The following is a 19018-nucleotide window of genomic DNA, read 5'->3' as shown; positions in this document are numbered from 1 at the left end:
GCATACAGCTCCTTGACTATGACTTCATGTTACATGGAAGTTACGTTTGGTCCAAGTCATAAGAAATTAGGCAGATATGATTAATATTTTATTTAGTTGATATTCTTAACTTATTTTTTAGAACTACCAGTCAACCTATGATGGACTATATTGAATGATTGCATACTATTCTTTGACTATGACTTCAAGTTAGACCAAAGTATGTTTGGTCCAAGTTAAAAGAATCATAGACAGATATACAAAGACAAACTTATTATTTTTTGGTTGATATTATTATTTTATTTTGTTGAATTAATAAGTTAATGAGTTCCTTTTTGGAAAATCTTATCAATTTATAAGATAAATCATAAATATGCTATAACTATTAATGTATGGCTGAGAATTAATTAATAACCTGCATTCGTACGTACTATTAACATATTTAAATTTACAAATACTTAAAGTATTGTCTTAATACTCATTTGTTTACGATGCTCGCTAATTTTAATTATCAAAATCGCTACAGTTTATGCACTTGGACCGCAACAGTGCTGAAATTGCATATTCCGCCTTCAATAGTCAGTTGTGTCAATTTGTGTGAAAGTGTTAGTAGTGTATAGTGGGAGCCTAATTAATTCATAAGGAATATCTTTTAGGTTTTGTATTCTTGGATGTAACCTAACAGTAAGCTGCCATTGGTATAACATTTTACCTATGTTGGATGGAGAGACATGAGCCAAGCTGGTACAGAATATACATACATACTGTAATTCTGTGTGTTCTCTCGAGGCAATCGGCTCATCCACATGGTTGAACGGTTTACCCATGGTGCTACCGCTGTATAAGGGCATGCGTCATATTGGCCCATGAATACGAATCTTATAGAACTTATGAATTATTATTGACTCTCACTCAAGATATTATAGTGTGTAACTCAATCGGTTTATAATTCTCATATTTGAGGTTCTCGTATACATGGATGTAACCTAACAGTAAGCTGCTATTGGTATAACATTTTTACTCGTGTTGGATGGAGAGTCATGAGCCAAGCTGGTACAGAAAATTACATAAAAGTAAATTCTGTGTGTTCTCTCGAGGCAAGCTGCTCATCCGCATGGTTTTAAGGTTTACCTATGGTGCTACCGCTGTATAAGGGCATACGTCAAACTGACCCATGTATACAGATTTCTAAAAAGGAATTGTAAATTCCAATTGGGTTTGTTTTGTCATGTGATCGAAAGTGCGTGGACTCAAGGAAAAAGGTGATGTTGTGCTAGTAGCCGTGTGAAGGTAAGTCAAGTCTTTATGGAATATTCTATTCTGCATTACTACAGGCATGGTTTACTTACGATCGTGTTATTGGGCGATCTATCGCACAGAGTGAGGTCGCAACTGCGACCGACCGAATGTGAGATAGAACGCCCAATAACATACTACTGACAGGATCAAAAAAAAATCAAAAAAATCAAAAAATATTTATTACCCTTCACAATTTAGGTACACAATACAATATAAATTAAGCCAAGGATTTCTAACCTAAAGTGCGAGGGACTGGTGCCTGAAATAGGTTTCAAAAGAGAAACCTGTGCTACGAGTCACCAGGCCTCACCCCCGGAACGAATGGCGTTATATAAGGTAATAACATAGACGTGCATGCATTAAACTTACATAGCTTAACAGAGAAGACTGAAGTGTGAATGTGTGTGTCGTGTGTATGATGAGTGTGAGCGTATAGGTTGTGTGTGTACAGAAGAAGGTGAGTGTGCGAATGAATGCGAAGGTGTTTATCTATTTATCTATCTATATAAATAAAAATGAATTGATGTTCGTTAGTCTGATTAAAACTCGAGAACGGCTCGGCCGATGGAGCTGATTTTGGTTTTAAAAAGTTTGTCGTAGTCCAGGGTAGGTCTAAACGGTGAGCAAATAAGGAAAAATTGCGATGGCTTATTTATTGCCTTTAAGGCGGAACAGAGTTCGCGCAAAAGAAGGTGAGTGTGTGAATGAATGCGAAGGTGTTTATTAACAACTAGCGGCCGCCCGCGACTTCGTACGCGTGGATCCCGTTTTACCCCCTTCATCTATCTTACGCGGTTTAGATTTTTTCATACAAATGTTTTTTCCCGCTAACTCCCGTTCCCGTTGGCATTTCGCAATATCCTGTTGTAACTAAGCTTTAAGTTTACTAAGGGACCTGCATGCCAAATTTCAAGCGTCTAACTTAAGCGGTTTAGATTTTTCATACAAAAGGATTTTCCCGTTAATTCCTGTTCCTGTGGGAATTTCGGGAATTCCTTTCTTAGTGCACCTCTACGGTACCTAAGCTACGTCCCTTATAAATTTCAAGTGCCTACGTTCAGCCGTTTAGGCTGTGCGTGGGTATGTCAGTGAGTCAGTCATACAAAAGGAATTTCCCGCTAATTCCAGTTCCCGTGGGAATTTTGCAATATCCTGTTGTAACTAAGCTTTAAGTTTACTAAGGTACCTGCATGCCAAATTTTAAGCGTCTAACTTACGCGGTTTAGATTTTTTCATACAAATGTTTTTTCCCGCTAACTCCCGTTCCCGTGAGAATTTTGCAATATCCTGTTGTAACTAAGCTTTAAGTTTACTAAGGTACCTGCTTGCCAAATTTCAAGCGTCTAACTTAAGCGGTTTAGATTTTTCATACAAAAGGATTTTACCGCTAATGCCCGTTCCCGTGGGAATTCCTAAGTATCCTATAACCTGCCCAGGAGTATGAAGAATAACACAAGTAAACACGATTTTTGAGTCTGAGTTCTGTAGTGCTGATTTTGATTAATTTTTACCCGACTACGGCAAAGCAAAAGGAGGGTTATGATTTTGACAGGCTATGTATGTATGTATGTATGTATGTTCATGTGTACCCTCGTAACTTCTAAACTACTTATCAGAATTCGACAAATGACATATCATTAGAAGCGTCTTAATTGTCCGCTGGTTATAGGCTACATGGGGTTTCACAAAATCTAATGTGGCGCCCTCTAGCGGACAAAACATAGAGAGTAAAAAAATAAAGTTAAGATAAATATGCCGTGTTTGGTATCATTTGAAAGCGCTTTACTTGTACATTTTGAATATATATATATTACTAGCATTTGCTTGTGACTTTACCTGTATTCATGGGGTGATTGACTACTTCTTTACTACTTATTAGTTCATCAATTTAACTTTTGGTAATATTATGCGCCACAAATACACTTTATCACCAAAATAGTACAAATAATAAAAAGTAAAAAAACTAAAACCCAACTACGACAAAAAACGACGCTGAAAAAGTATAAAACAAGATTTTCAGAATACTGAACTGAACAAAGTTGCTAATATAGTTGCATAGTAATTTTCATGTTTGGAAAGGCGTAGTCACACGTTACATATACGAGTACCTACCTACCGTAGCACTTTGACAACGTGTGACTGCGGTTTTCCAAACATGAAAATTACTATGCAACTATATTAGCAACTTTGTTCAGTTCAGTATTCTGAAAATCTTGTTTTATACTTTTTCAGCGTCGTTTTTTGTCGTAGTTGGGTTTTAGTTTTGTCTAACTAAACTAGGAAAAAATACTTTTATCTAATAAAGTTTGCTTTTGTAGCAACTAGAACGAAATTTCAAATTTTAAGAAAATCGAATAATTGTAATTCAATCAAATGCGAAAACAAGAGATATAACTTTAATTTATGTGTTAATCACTTTTATTTACAAAGAACAATAAAGATAAACGTCAAAATACTTAAAATGAAACAGAAAGAAGCTTTAAAAATGAAGATTTTTTTGTTTTTCTTCTGTTTATATAGGAACTTTCACGTATTAGACTCCAAATGTCACCCATCATGTTTTCATTATATTGTCCTTGATAATGTTGTTCAAAATTCATCACATCTTGATGAAACCGTTCTCCTTGCTCTTCTGAATATGCCCCTAAGGCCCAGAACAGACGGTGAAACGCAACTGCAACGAAACTGAAACTGCTAGTTACTTTTGAGTTGCATCTAAGTTTCTGCCATAGCGTCCGTAGAGAGACCACACATGACGCGACCAGTTTGAAACTTTCAGTTTCAGTTTCATTCATCAGGAAGTTGCAGTTTCATTGCAGTTGCGTTTCACCGTCTGTTCTGGGCCTAAGTTATCTTTAAACTCTTCTAAGTGAGCATCTAGCATATGTACTTTAAGGGACATTCTGCAACCCATGAGTTTGAAACTAATAAGCATATTAGAAATTAGATCTTTATAGTTTGCAGCTTTTTTATAGCCAAGAAATCCATGGATTACTGCTTTAAGACTGAGCCACGATTGTTTTTCGTGGGCGTTCAGTTACTCTGAGAATTTTTCACTGGCCATTATTTTTTTAATTTATGGATAGACGAAAATACCAGCTTTAACTTTTTCATTGTAAAATGCACAAAAGCAAACTTTATTTGCTATGCATAGAGCCTCTGGGTACTTTTAGATGTAGACAATCAGAAAATATCAATTAAATAACAAACTCAAAAAAAAAGTTTTTTTTTGTTGACTTGTGTAAGGTGAGGGGGGCAAAGTGCGCCATACTTTTTGCATAGTTGACTTTAGTGCAATATAACTTGTGTTACTTAAGTTCACGAATGACACTTGTCGTACCAAAAGGATCTGTGATGTTTTACAACTACAACCAATTTCGTGCCATTGGAATCTGAACAGTAAAACAATGAATTTTAGCACAAAATTATAAAACATGAACCCTAGGCGCACTTTACCGACAAATCGGGGAAGTGCGCCTGGTATTAACAAAACGCAATAATAAAGCATTAGAATAAAAACAGACATATATTATTATAAGAAAACAAGCAACGAAACGCATAACACTTTGTTTTTTTTATAGCCACGTTCTAGAAGAATCTATGATTTTAAACCAAATTTCGGCTAAGTGCGCCATACTATCTCAAATCAGGGGATATAAACCTTTTTTCTTAATATTGATAATCGAGTGTCAAGTAGTTCATAGTTAACTACGGAAGTTCATAGTTCATAGTTAAAGTTCATAGTTTACTACGGAACCTTAAAAAGGATTTAAAATTAGTTAAATATTAAGTATAATAAGTATTTATTATAAATTCTTAACAATAAGTACTAGGTGACGAAAACAAAAAAAACATCATCTAAAATTTTGTTGTAAAAAATAATCAAAAATATTTACCAAGCAAGGCTTGTTACCCAGACAACAACTTAACAAGAGTGAAAGAGATCGAGTAAAATTAGTACATATTAACAAAGAGTAGGCGAATACCTAATGAACTTACGTTATGTTTTGGAAATGGCACTTGAGTTTTGGTACGTAACAAATTTCAGTCTGATTACCTAATTAAATACTATTTAAATATTTGTAAGTATTTTGAGTTGGCGGGTAAGTTGGCGTTGCAGGTGAGTTGGCGTGGCGGGTATGTTGGCGGGTGGGCTGGCGTGGCGGGTGAGTTGGCGTGGCGGGTAAATTTTGGTGGATAAGTTAGTGGGTAAGTTGACGGGTGGTGAGTAATGTCTACCCTTGCGAAACCGGGCGGGACGGGTCACTTGTCACTAATAAACGTGTATAATTTGAAATTCAGTTGCAAGATTAGACCCAACCATACAAACAAGTTAAATAAAAGCTTATAAAAAAAAGACACGTTTTAAAAGGTTGGTAACCTCTGGATTGCGGCGAAGTGCGCCATATCAAAAGTCAGTATGGCGCGCTTTCCCGACTATGCAAATTTGAGGTTAGAATATTTAACTTGCAATAAATATATAAATTTTACCAGATAGGAGTTATATAAAGTCAGAATCTTAAAGCAAAATATTTAAATTGTGCACTTATCTCACTCGTATGTTGGTAAACACTCACAGCCTTACTTATAAACGTTTATTAAAATTAAGACACAGTTTAACGGTCTATTAAATAATATCTTAACTTAAAAACGATAATTAGTGTTAACCAACGTCTTAGTGACTGCTTAAATAACTGTCAAGTTAAACAGCGTCGGACCCTTGTTTAAAGCCCTAATTACCAAAATGGCGGATCAAAAAGTTAACAGCTGATGCGTGACGTGCCATGCAACGCGCTGTGTTGCTGCGCTGCGCGAAGATACACACAAAAAATAGCATGAAACACATGGCAAAGGTTGACGCAAACATAATACAAAGTGAAAGTATAACAATAGATAGACATTACAACGGTTGGTGTTTCTTAATACCTACACAGTTAAAATAATTCAATGGACTAATAATACACCACATGTTACGTCGGCGAAACCCGAAACACTAAAAAGACTTGAGTTAAACATTCTGACAATAAAATCCTAAAGGCTTCCTAAGGGTGCATGTGCGTGAGAAACTAAAATTACCATGCCTTAAAATTGCGCTAAAAACTAACAAAGCATTTACATCTTAAGTTTGTACAAGAAGTATTACAATTATCTAGTGTATATTATTATAATTGGTACATAATTTTAATATGGCGTATGTGGGACATAGTCGCTACAGTACTTTTGTTTGTTTGTTGTTGTAGACTTGACAGTTGACTGACAGACAGCGTTTCATTTGACATAACTTTGACGTTTATTATTCTTAATTTTAGCATTGGCTTTCGGCATTTTGGCATTAGAACTGGTCTGAAGTTCGGTTCAGGTGGATTTAAAAAAGAAAAACTCTAATTAACAGTTGATTAGTTAAGTGACGCTTAAGCAGTGTTTATAAGTGAGAAATATTTAATTACTGATTAAGAAGTTAACGAGTCATTAGTTAATTAGTTGCTTAGACGTTGATTAGTTGATTTTTATAAGTAAGGCTGTCAATTTCTTGAGATTTAGGACGATGATTACCACATGGTCATCTCTCCTAAACACTTTGAATGACAGTGAAAATAAAATAGCGTGTGTCTCAAACTCACATGAGTAGAGCCAACTGTGACTATCACCAAGAACTATAATTTAGTATGTAGCATCGATGTAAGGTGTCACTACTAGTATCCAGTCGGTAGTTTTCGAGATATTTGTGGTAGGCGCACTTGCTCAGTAGGCGCACTTTGCCACCTTCACCTTAATTGTACCAAGTTTCGTTAAAATCCGTCGAGTAGTTTTTGTTTCTATAAGGAACATACAGACAGACAGACAGACAGACAGACAGACAGACAGACAGACAGACAGACAGACAGACAGACAGACAAAAATTTTACTGATTGCATTTTTGGCATCAGTATCGATCACTAATCACCCCCTGATAGTTATTTTGAAAATATATTTCATGTACAGAATTGACCTCTCTACAGATTTATTATAAGTATAGATAAGATTAAAGGGACAATTAGGCATGTCGGAGAACGGTCAGAAGGGGCAGGACATTATGTTTCACCAGGAAGTTAAATAAAACGATGTATAGTTTTAACACTATAGATTGTTGTATTTCGGTAAGAATACAATAATAACAATAATAATATTCGAGTTCAGCCGTTTAGGCTGTGCGTGGGTATGTCAGTGAGTCAGTCATACAAAAGGAATTTCCCGCTAATTCCAGTTCCCGTGGGAATTTTGCAATATCCTGTTGTAACTAAGCTTTAAGTTTACTAAGGTACCTGCATGCCAAATTTTAAGCGTCTAACTTACGCGGTTTAGATTTTTTCATACAAATGTTTTTTCCCGCTAACTCCCGTTCCCGTGAGAATTTTGCAATATCCTGTTGTAACTAAGCTTTAAGTTTACTAAGGTACCTGCTTGCCAAATTTCAAGCGTCTAACTTAAGCGGTTTAGATTTTTCATACAAAAGGATTTTACCGCTAATGCCCGTTCCCGTGGGAATTCCTAAGTATCCTATAACCTGCCCAGGAGTATGAAGAATAACACAAGTAAACACGATTTTTGAGTCTGAGTTCTGTAGTGCTGATTTTGATTAATTTTTACCCGACTACGGCAAAGCAAAAGGAGGGTTATGATTTTGACAGGCTATGTATGTATGTATGTATGTATGTTCATGTGTACCCTCGTAACTTCTAAACTACTTATCAGAATTCGACAAATGACATATCATTAGAAGCGTCTTAATTGTCCGCTGGTTATAGGCTACATGGGGTTTCACAAAATCTAATGTGGCGCCCTCTAGCGGACAAAACATAGAGAGTAAAAAAATAAAGTTAAGATAAATATGCCGTGTTTGGTATCATTTGAAAGCGCTTTACTTGTACATTTTGAATATATATATATTACTAGCATTTGCTTGTGACTTTACCTGTATTCATGGGGTGATTGACTACTTCTTTACTACTTATTAGTTCATCAATTTAACTTTTGGTAATATTATGCGCCACAAATACACTTTATCACCAAAATAGTACAAATAATAAAAAGTAAAAAAACTAAAACCCAACTACGACAAAAAACGACGCTGAAAAAGTATAAAACAAGATTTTCAGAATACTGAACTGAACAAAGTTGCTAATATAGTTGCATAGTAATTTTCATGTTTGGAAAGGCGTAGTCACACGTTACATATACGAGTACCTACCTACCGTAGCACTTTGACAACGTGTGACTGCGGTTTTCCAAACATGAAAATTACTATGCAACTATATTAGCAACTTTGTTCAGTTCAGTATTCTGAAAATCTTGTTTTATACTTTTTCAGCGTCGTTTTTTGTCGTAGTTGGGTTTTAGTTTTGTCTAACTAAACTAGGAAAAAATACTTTTATCTAATAAAGTTTGCTTTTGTAGCAACTAGAACGAAATTTCAAATTTTAAGAAAATCGAATAATTGTAATTCAATCAAATGCGAAAACAAGAGATATAACTTTAATTTATGTGTTAATCACTTTTATTTACAAAGAACAATAAAGATAAACGTCAAAATACTTAAAATGAAACAGAAAGAAGCTTTAAAAATGAAGATTTTTTTGTTTTTCTTCTGTTTATATAGGAACTTTCACGTATTAGACTCCAAATGTCACCCATCATGTTTTCATTATATTGTCCTTGATAATGTTGTTCAAAATTCATCACATCTTGATGAAACCGTTCTCCTTGCTCTTCTGAATATGCCCCTAAGGCCCAGAACAGACGGTGAAACGCAACTGCAACGAAACTGAAACTGCTAGTTACTTTTGAGTTGCATCTAAGTTTCTGCCATAGCGTCCGTAGAGAGACCACACATGACGCGACCAGTTTGAAACTTTCAGTTTCAGTTTCATTCATCAGGAAGTTGCAGTTTCATTGCAGTTGCGTTTCACCGTCTGTTCTGGGCCTAAGTTATCTTTAAACTCTTCTAAGTGAGCATCTAGCATATGTACTTTAAGGGACATTCTGCAACCCATGAGTTTGAAACTAATAAGCATATTAGAAATTAGATCTTTATAGTTTGCAGCTTTTTTATAGCCAAGAAATCCATGGATTACTGCTTTAAGACTGAGCCACGATTGTTTTTCGTGGGCGTTCAGTTACTCTGAGAATTTTTCACTGGCCATTATTTTTTTAATTTATGGATAGACGAAAATACCAGCTTTAACTTTTTCATTGTAAAATGCACAAAAGCAAACTTTATTTGCTATGCATAGAGCCTCTGGGTACTTTTAGATGTAGACAATCAGAAAATATCAATTAAATAACAAACTCAAAAAAAAAGTTTTTTTTTGTTGACTTGTGTAAGGTGAGGGGGGCAAAGTGCGCCATACTTTTTGCATAGTTGACTTTAGTGCAATATAACTTGTGTTACTTAAGTTCACGAATGACACTTGTCGTACCAAAAGGATCTGTGATGTTTTACAACTACAACCAATTTCGTGCCATTGGAATCTGAACAGTAAAACAATGAATTTTAGCACAAAATTATAAAACATGAACCCTAGGCGCACTTTACCGACAAATCGGGGAAGTGCGCCTGGTATTAACAAAACGCAATAATAAAGCATTAGAATAAAAACAGACATATATTATTATAAGAAAACAAGCAACGAAACGCATAACACTTTGTTTTTTTTATAGCCACGTTCTAGAAGAATCTATGATTTTAAACCAAATTTCGGCTAAGTGCGCCATACTATCTCAAATCAGGGGATATAAACCTTTTTTCTTAATATTGATAATCGAGTGTCAAGTAGTTCATAGTTAACTACGGAAGTTCATAGTTCATAGTTAAAGTTCATAGTTTACTACGGAACCTTAAAAAGGATTTAAAATTAGTTAAATATTAAGTATAATAAGTATTTATTATAAATTCTTAACAATAAGTACTAGGTGACGAAAACAAAAAAAACATCATCTAAAATTTTGTTGTAAAAAATAATCAAAAATATTTACCAAGCAAGGCTTGTTACCCAGACAACAACTTAACAAGAGTGAAAGAGATCGAGTAAAATTAGTACATATTAACAAAGAGTAGGCGAATACCTAATGAACTTACGTTATGTTTTGGAAATGGCACTTGAGTTTTGGTACGTAACAAATTTCAGTCTGATTACCTAATTAAATACTATTTAAATATTTGTAAGTATTTTGAGTTGGCGGGTAAGTTGGCGTTGCAGGTGAGTTGGCGTGGCGGGTATGTTGGCGGGTGGGCTGGCGTGGCGGGTGAGTTGGCGTGGCGGGTAAATTTTGGTGGATAAGTTAGTGGGTAAGTTGACGGGTGGTGAGTAATGTCTACCCTTGCGAAACCGGGCGGGACGGGTCACTTGTCACTAATAAACGTGTATAATTTGAAATTCAGTTGCAAGATTAGACCCAACCATACAAACAAGTTAAATAAAAGCTTATAAAAAAAAGACACGTTTTAAAAGGTTGGTAACCTCTGGATTGCGGCGAAGTGCGCCATATCAAAAGTCAGTATGGCGCGCTTTCCCGACTATGCAAATTTGAGGTTAGAATATTTAACTTGCAATAAATATATAAATTTTACCAGATAGGAGTTATATAAAGTCAGAATCTTAAAGCAAAATATTTAAATTGTGCACTTATCTCACTCGTATGTTGGTAAACACTCACAGCCTTACTTATAAACGTTTATTAAAATTAAGACACAGTTTAACGGTCTATTAAATAATATCTTAACTTAAAAACGATAATTAGTGTTAACCAACGTCTTAGTGACTGCTTAAATAACTGTCAAGTTAAACAGCGTCGGACCCTTGTTTAAAGCCCTAATTACCAAAATGGCGGATCAAAAAGTTAACAGCTGATGCGTGACGTGCCATGCAACGCGCTGTGTTGCTGCGCTGCGCGAAGATACACACAAAAAATAGCATGAAACACATGGCAAAGGTTGACGCAAACATAATACAAAGTGAAAGTATAACAATAGATAGACATTACAACGGTTGGTGTTTCTTAATACCTACACAGTTAAAATAATTCAATGGACTAATAATACACCACATGTTACGTCGGCGAAACCCGAAACACTAAAAAGACTTGAGTTAAACATTCTGACAATAAAATCCTAAAGGCTTCCTAAGGGTGCATGTGCGTGAGAAACTAAAATTACCATGCCTTAAAATTGCGCTAAAAACTAACAAAGCATTTACATCTTAAGTTTGTACAAGAAGTATTACAATTATCTAGTGTATATTATTATAATTGGTACATAATTTTAATATGGCGTATGTGGGACATAGTCGCTACAGTACTTTTGTTTGTTTGTTGTTGTAGACTTGACAGTTGACTGACAGACAGCGTTTCATTTGACATAACTTTGACGTTTATTATTCTTAATTTTAGCATTGGCTTTCGGCATTTTGGCATTAGAACTGGTCTGAAGTTCGGTTCAGGTGGATTTAAAAAAGAAAAACTCTAATTAACAGTTGATTAGTTAAGTGACGCTTAAGCAGTGTTTATAAGTGAGAAATATTTAATTACTGATTAAGAAGTTAACGAGTCATTAGTTAATTAGTTGCTTAGACGTTGATTAGTTGATTTTTATAAGTAAGGCTGTCAATTTCTTGAGATTTAGGACGATGATTACCACATGGTCATCTCTCCTAAACACTTTGAATGACAGTGAAAATAAAATAGCGTGTGTCTCAAACTCACATGAGTAGAGCCAACTGTGACTATCACCAAGAACTATAATTTAGTATGTAGCATCGATGTAAGGTGTCACTACTAGTATCCAGTCGGTAGTTTTCGAGATATTTGTGGTAGGCGCACTTGCTCAGTAGGCGCACTTTGCCACCTTCACCTTAATTGTACCAAGTTTCGTTAAAATCCGTCGAGTAGTTTTTGTTTCTATAAGGAACATACAGACAGACAGACAGACAGACAGACAGACAGACAGACAGACAGACAGACAGACAGACAGACAGACAAAAATTTTACTGATTGCATTTTTGGCATCAGTATCGATCACTAATCACCCCCTGATAGTTATTTTGAAAATATATTTCATGTACAGAATTGACCTCTCTACAGATTTATTATAAGTATAGATAAGATTAAAGGGACAATTAGGCATGTCGGAGAACGGTCAGAAGGGGCAGGACATTATGTTTCACCAGGAAGTTAAATAAAACGATGTATAGTTTTAACACTATAGATTGTTGTATTTCGGTAAGAATACAATAATAACAATAATAATATTCGAGCAGTCTCACACACAGGACCGAGACAACAATACCGAGCGGCGGGTGAGGCCAGAATGCCACGACTACGGTCGTGCTCGTTCTTTTATACAGCCATCCCCACCCAAACCGGCTAGCAGGTAGCGCCCGACCTGTCTCGGTACGGTCAATACAACTCCTTTTACTTATTGCAAACTATTTTATAACATAACTAGACATTTACAATAAATCAAATTATAATTTATTACATTTAAAATTAATGTTGTTATTATTATTTGGTTTTATTAAAATGATTACTAAGTAATTACATGACAATCAATATTCTACGACACGGCCTTCCTGACGTTTCACACGTCCTCGGGTGATGAGTACTCTTGAGAATCATCTGCAAATGAGATAAAATTTATGGATTATATTGCTCGGCCAAACCTGACTTCAAAAATGAGGGTACTTTCTACTCAAGAGTTTTTATACTACTTACTCAAAGGGTTCATACTACTCAAAGGGTACATACTACTCAAAGGGTTCATACTACTCAAAGGGTTCATACTACTCAAAGGGTTCATACTACTCAAAGGGTTCATACTAAAATGGTTTATACTACTCAAAGATTTTATACTACTCGAAGATTTTATAAATGATCAACACAAAGGAAATGCTTCAATAAAACTAAAATTGTATTTTATATCTTCTATACACAAAATTGACACAAGTTACCGAATACCTAGCGCAGGTTGCCCAACCCGGTGTTACCCGAGGCAGCCACCGCCACCCAAGGCAGCCTCCGCTCCACACAGGAGCCCCCGCTCCACACAGGAGCTCCGCTCCACACGGGAGCCCGTCATAGTTATAAGTCATCTCCACACAGGAGCCAGTTGTAGTCATAAGTCACCTCCACACAGGAGCCAGTCACAGTCATAAGTCACCTCCACACAGGAGCGCCCCACACAGGAGCCCCGCCCCACACAGGAGCCCCGCTCCACACAGGAGCGCTCCACACAGGAGCCTAATCATAGTCATAAGTCACCTCCACACAGGAGCGCCCCACACAGGAGCCCCGCCCCACACAGGGGCCCCGCTCCACACAGGAGCCTAATCATAGTCATAAGTCATCTCCACACAGGAGCGCCCCACACAGGAGCCCCGCCCCACACAAGGGCCCCGCTCCACACAGGAGCGCTCCACACAGGAGCCAGTCATAGTCATAAGTCGTGCAGGATCATTATCCACGATGGTAGATAAGACCCCCACAGCCCTCCCAGTCATAGTCGCAAGTCATGAGTCTTGTATAAGTCATAAGTCACTTATTCCACTAACAAAATACATTGTGCGGGATCATTATCCACAATGGTAGATAAGACCCTCACAGCTCTCCCATGCTAGCCCAGATCGTCACCCAATAGAGCAGGTGAGACTTCAGCAATAATCAACATCAGTTTGACGTGATAAGGTATTTTCAGACTAGGTTTTAAAGGTATTGCCCGGAAAGCTCTATAACTGTGCTTTATTACATTTGAATTAAATTACCAACGTATGAGACTATTACATTGTATACAAATTTTAAAAGTACAGTTTTTTTTTTTACTTTTTGTTAATTAAAATGTATTATACAGTGAATGACTTTTTAAGTAATAGAATGATGTGACATCGGTAATGAAACTTAATTTGACATTTACAATTAATTTGAGTCTAAAACTAAATGTAGCAATAATAATTAACATAACTTTTGTATTATTATTATGCTGCTGTTATGTATAAGAGCTGTGGTTTTCTGAATAAAGAAAAATTAAATAAAAAAATAAAACTAAGGACAAGAACTTTTGTACGTCGCATGCGACAGAATATGCTGGAATTAACTAAATTAACACCAATCTGTAAGCATGTTCCTGCAAATAAATGATTTTATTTATTATTTTATTATGTGATACTCGGTATTTACTACTCGGTCGGTACTAAATTCATTTATTTTTGCAAATTAACCCTACCACTGCTTCGGGACAATAAATGGGCCAGTGCTGAGAAGAAGCAGCGCAAGAAACTCAGTCACTATTGTCAGCCTCCTTTTCAAGGTTTTACAGTCTTTAAAATATACAAATTATAGTTATAAGTATTGATGCGAGCTAGGTAGTTAAACATTCCAAACATTTTTATCTTTTATATAATCATCAACTTTATAGTAGCCCTATTTCATTAAGGTGCTTTTGATATGTGCTTTAAATTTATGAATGGGCAATTCTACAACAGTTTGTGGTAATTTATTGAAAAGTTTAATACATTTCCCCATAAATGAATTACCAATCTTGTGCAGTCTGAAATTTGGAACGGCGAGTTTATTTTTGTTTCTTGTATTGAACTTGTGTAAATCACTCTTTCTAGTAAATTGCTCTATATTTTTGCGAACATATAAAAGGTTTTCATAAATGAACTGTGAAGCTACTGTCAGTATATTAATCTCCTTAAAGAATTCTATCAAGGAAAATCGGGGTCCAAGGTTATAAATGGCCCGCACTGCTCTCTTCTGCAGAACAAACACAGTTTCAATGTCCGCAGCTGAGCCCCACAACAATATGCCGTATGACAAATAAACTAGCCTTGCCTTTTCAATGTCACTTAATTGCCTTATCTTTCTCACTGCAAAAGCAGCTGAACTGAGCCTTGCTGACAAGGTTTCAATATGAGGACCCCACTGAAGTTTAGAGTCTAAAGTGATTCCCAAGACTACATTTTGTAATTTGGTGTCACGAAGCAAATCGAAAGTAGCTGGTAAATGCTATGCCATCATAGAATGTGCGGTAGCCAAGTTGAAAAAAAAAAAGAAAAAAAAGACAAATGACACGGTCCTCTATTTCAAGCAACTTATGTGCTTTCAGAAATGAGGAAACTTAACTTTTAGTACTACTAGATATTCTTTCTACAACTAGTTTCCTATACTCTATCCACTCTTTAAAATAAAAGCCATCCAAGTAGATGTCTAGTGATACTAACTAGTAACCATAGCTATCTATTAGAAACTACCTAGCTTTTAGAAATCCAATCATTACTATTCACAATTCCTAATAATTGCTACATTGAAGTCACTAAGGCCATGTGGTACATCATCATTACCAAAAATTACTTTAAAAAATCGAATGAGTCCCAGGTATCACAATTGCGGTCCACATTTTGATACCCTACCTCGGGAGCCTAAGTCAACCAATGACTTCATACTCTTAGCTACACACGGCCAGATCCTACTGCACCACCCAGAACTATCGCACTACCTAATTCCCAGGGACTACTCAGATACCGGTTTCTAATAGGATACGGCTACAATATTCCGGATCCGACCTAACAATTGAGAAAACTGCTTGCAGTTAACGAGATGGGATATTAAATAATGTAGTATTTTCTAAAATCGACACTTAACATTTAAGAACATAGAAGGAGCCAGGGCTATGTAACACTTCAATAATATTAGTCACTAATAAATTCGTAGGACACTCGAGTATCTCCATTTCCCACACTAATTACCATTACTGAAACTGTACCATTAAGTACTAGATATCACAACGCTGTGTGCATCACCCATCGACTACACACTACGATTTACGGCTCAAAAGCAAATTCGAGTTCCCATTACAGAAAAATCATCATCACCGCTACTGTGAACAGCATGTACCTCGACTTCAACTTTAGACTGGTACAAAACCCTATGGCATTCTTCTCAATTGATCATGAATAGGTAAGCAAGTGCAAAGTGGCAAAGCTGCTACTTTCCCGAGATAAAATCTTATTTTAAGCCTACCGCCCGTATTCTATTACACGAGTACCTACTACAAGGTAAACCGATAATGAATTCAGGAAGTCTATTTAAGCGATTCTAATAGTTTCAGTCTATTTACATCCGTCACGATAATATTCAGATCAGTGGTGAACCGTGATAGGTTCAAATAGTTTACAATAACATTTTTCACTCAATGCACGTGACGTAATTTATTGCATGTTCATAATGGCGCACTTTTTTTTATACTATTTGTACCACTGAGCCAAACTAAAAATTGTTTTGAGTTAAGATTAAATTATCACTTATGATTGGATGTAATACTAATTTGCAAACTACTACCTTTAACCATAATTATGGTAAAACATGAATATTCATCAACTGAAAATTACCTTGTCTTATAAAACCTACTATAACGAAAATAAAAGATAAAAGTCAAAAAGTACAAGTGCATTTTAGTCAAATATAAAGAAAGCATCATGAATAGTAGGTATGCAAGTGCCACAACTCTGAAAGCCATCCCTGTGACTATAGATTTCAAAATAATGTAATCATCCCTGTGATTTCGAACATGGTGATAGTCAATTGAAAAAAAATAATAACACGGGCCTTCTATTTCTGCATTTCGGTGTTTGAAGGGCTCCAGAACAGCCGATAAATGACTTAGCGGAGTAACATTGACGTGAGGGTTGTTAGAAATATTTTAAAAACATGGCCATAATGTTCCTTGAGTTTTTGCCTGTACGGCAGAAAGGAGAAAAAAAAAAAAATTTGAAGTGGGCTGGCCTTCTTTATCCCGCTTCTGATGTCGGAGAACGGTCAGAAGGGGCAGGACATTATGTTTCACCAGGAAGTTAAATAAAACGATGTATAGTTTTAACACTATAGATTGTTGTATTTCGGTAAGAATACAATAATAACAATAATAATATTCGAGCAGTCTCACACACAGGACCGAGACAACAATACCGAGCGGCGGGTGAGGCCAGAATGCCACGACTACGGTCGTGCTCGTTCTTTTATACAGCCATCCCCACCCAAACCGGCTAGCAGGTAGCGCCCGACCTGTCTCGGTACGGTCAATACAACTCCTTTTACTTATTGCAAACTATTTTATAACATAACTAGACATTTACAATAAATCAAATTATAATTTATTACATTTAAAATTAATGTTGTTATTATTATTTGGTTTTATTAAAATGATTACTAAGTAATTACATGACAATCAATATTCTACGACAGGCATATAAACGAATACACATAGTACGGGATGTTTGGGAATCATCTTAGGGGGCGAATTAGTTGTTCTGTGGCTTCATAATCCAGTGTTTTCAGGTGCTGTATGACTTTTTGTTTGCAGCTAGAAGTGGTCAGAGAGTAAATATGAATTCTTGTGTTAATTTTGTTATAGAGGAAGGGGCCTAAGAAGCAGAAGAATTTTGTTGCAAGTGTAGTTTTTAAGAGCGGAACTATACAGACTGTACCTTTCCTGCGCTTGTCATTTACTAGGTCGGGGTTATAAGGTGTCTGCTTGTGTTGTTTTATTATGACGCGAAGCACGAAGGTTTGCCTGACCGTGAGAACATCCCAGACCCTATATAGCTCGGCAGTAGGGAATCGGAAAGGGAGACCGGCAGAAACCTTAAGGAGAACACGTTGGGCTCTTTCAACAGGTAAGATGTGCGATTTAGCAACACCACCCCATACTGTAATACAGTATTCCAGCAGTGAGTGCGCCAAGGCAAAATAAACGGTTTTAATGATTGGACGATCAGCTACGTGTCTCAGTGTTCTGAAGATGTAAATGAGTTTGCGTAATCTGGAAGCGAGTAGGTCGAGATGCGGCTTAAACGTCAGAGTTTGATCCAAAACTATTCCCAGGTACTTAAACTGGTCGGTTCTCTCTAGTGTGGGACACGGGCAAGGCTCGGCGGAAGCTTGGGGACCGCATCGGTGGGCCTTGATGTTGAGCGTTATTGGTGGGGAAAGATTTGTTTTGGTAGAGAAGGCGACATATTTTGTTTTGGAGGTGTTGAGTGTTAGGACGTTACAATTAAGCCATTCAGTAACCCCATTGAAACCCAACTGAGCAAGTTCAAAAACGTCCTCCCAGGTGTCGCCCTGAAAGAAAAGGGCAGTGTCATCGGCAAATGTGAAAACCCTACCTCCCAGGAGCTGCATTTGACATAGATCATTGATATAAGTCAGGAAAAGGGTAGGGCCGATTATACTGCCCTGGGGGACACCGTAAGTGACTCCAGTCTCTCCACTCACCCAGTTGTCTATTTTGACTCTCTGGAGCCTATTGGAAAGGTAGTCTTCAAAGAGCTTTAAGGGAAGGCCTCTGATACCGTACGCTTCTAGTTTGTATAACAGGCGAGATATTGGGACCGTATCAAAGGCCTTAGCCAAGTCAAGGAAGAGCACAAGGCATTTCCTTCTATTGTCAAGAGCAGTGGTGATGGAGTGGACAAGTTCATGGACCGCATCGTTAGTGGACTTTCCTCTGCGGAAGCCAAATTGTGCTGGAGAGAGAAGGTCATATTTTTCAAGGTAGGAGACAAGCCTATTATTCATTAGTCGCTCAATGATTTTGGAAAGAGATGGTAAGATAGCTATGGGTCTGTAATTGTCGACTAAACTCTTGTCACCGCTCTTGTATATGGGTTTAATTTGTGCCAGTTTGAGGGAACTCGGAAACACGCCATTAGAA

This window comes from Ostrinia nubilalis, assembly GCF_963855985.1.
Source record: "Ostrinia nubilalis chromosome W unlocalized genomic scaffold, ilOstNubi1.1 SUPER_W_unloc_2, whole genome shotgun sequence".
Taxonomy (NCBI): Eukaryota; Metazoa; Arthropoda; class Insecta; order Lepidoptera; family Crambidae; genus Ostrinia; species Ostrinia nubilalis.
The sequence above is the reverse complement of the archived record's forward strand: the minus strand, read 5'-3'. Positions refer to the sequence as shown.